Genomic DNA, 1,562 nt, shown 5'->3' with positions numbered 1-1,562 from the left:
GTGGTGGAGTTACAACCAATTAATAGTAACATTGTATTTGATTAAAATCCATAAAATTTTATAGAACTTATTTGCAAATCTAATATTTATGCGCTTTGAATAAAGCTAAAGTTGATTTAGAACTCTATGTGATCAAGTTTCAGTGGAATTGGTTATAGCTAAAATTAATTTTAACAAAATATACAAGTAGGATTTTTAAATAAATTTCATATTAATAAGTTAATATATTTTATAACACCAAAATATTTGTTTCAACTTTCCTATTTCTATTTTATCTCTCATATATTTTTTCTCAAATAAAGTGAATTCCTTAATAGATTTCAACCAAACACAATATAACTAAATAAATTATAACTATTAAATAAAAAAATATTAGTGAATTTGAATATAAATTATTAATACTTTATGTCAAAAAATCAAACCACTTTTTAATATTATATTCAAAGAGGTTGTGCAAACTTGGAGGATGTTTGATTCAGAGGTTTGATGTAGCTGATTATTGTTTCTCATTGAACAACTATATTAAAGCGTTTGGTAAAGATTTAAGAAACAATAGCTGATTTAGTCCTAATCAGCTGCTCATTGTATTAGCTCTATTTTATAGCTTTTTCTTATTAAAATTTATTAACAATAACTTATTTTAAATTGATCTTATATAATTAAATTTTTATATTTTAGAATAAATAATTATTATTTTAAAAATATTCTTAATAGTTAAATAATTATAATATTTAAAATTTTAGTATTTGAAATTAAAAATTTTATTTTTAGAATTTATTTAAATTTCTTTATTTTAAATAATTATTTTTAAATATTTTTAATTATTATAAATTATTTTTATTAATTTATATCATTAAATATAATATAATAAAATAAAATATATTTAACGATAAATTATACGTTCAATAGTTATTTAACATACAAACGGCAACCGCTAATAAAATTCAATCAAACGGTTTAATTTATCATCCATTAACTACTAATTATAAGCTATCAGGCGCCAATTATCAATTGCATTGATCAACTGAACCGAACAAACCATTGGTTTGTTGAGTAGCAGGTTGAAAGCCGACATCTCCCTTAACCTTATTTTGCTTTGCTCGCAGGATTGAATCCTACTCACATTGATGAAAGGTTTGAAACTATGTGATAGACGTGGAGTTGATTTATTCCTGGATTGGCTGGCTCCAGTCATTTTCTTAATTTCCTGCATTTCTTTCACGTGAAGATACAAAATGTATCGTGGCTTTTGATGACCTAATATTACTGATACCAAACCATTAATTCTTATCAATCTTTGATAACTGGACAACATAAACCATATGATTCTCTTATGAGCTAAGAATAGCATTCTTTTTTGTGAGTACGTGTACTTTTATTTTCTTTTTAAATTGAATCCTTATATTTTCTTATACTAATATTGAATTTATATATTTTTATTTTTGTGAAACTCGAATCATTATCTGAAGAAAGGTATAAGCAATTCAGTATGCAAAATATGCTATTTAGTATCTGTACTTTTTAATCTTAATCTTGAAATAATTATGCCCTTAATCATTGTT

This window comes from Ricinus communis, chromosome 10 (genome assembly GCF_019578655.1).
Source record: "Ricinus communis isolate WT05 ecotype wild-type chromosome 10, ASM1957865v1, whole genome shotgun sequence".
Classification (NCBI taxonomy): domain Eukaryota; kingdom Viridiplantae; phylum Streptophyta; class Magnoliopsida; order Malpighiales; family Euphorbiaceae; genus Ricinus; species Ricinus communis.
Note: the sequence above shows the minus strand (reverse complement) of the source record.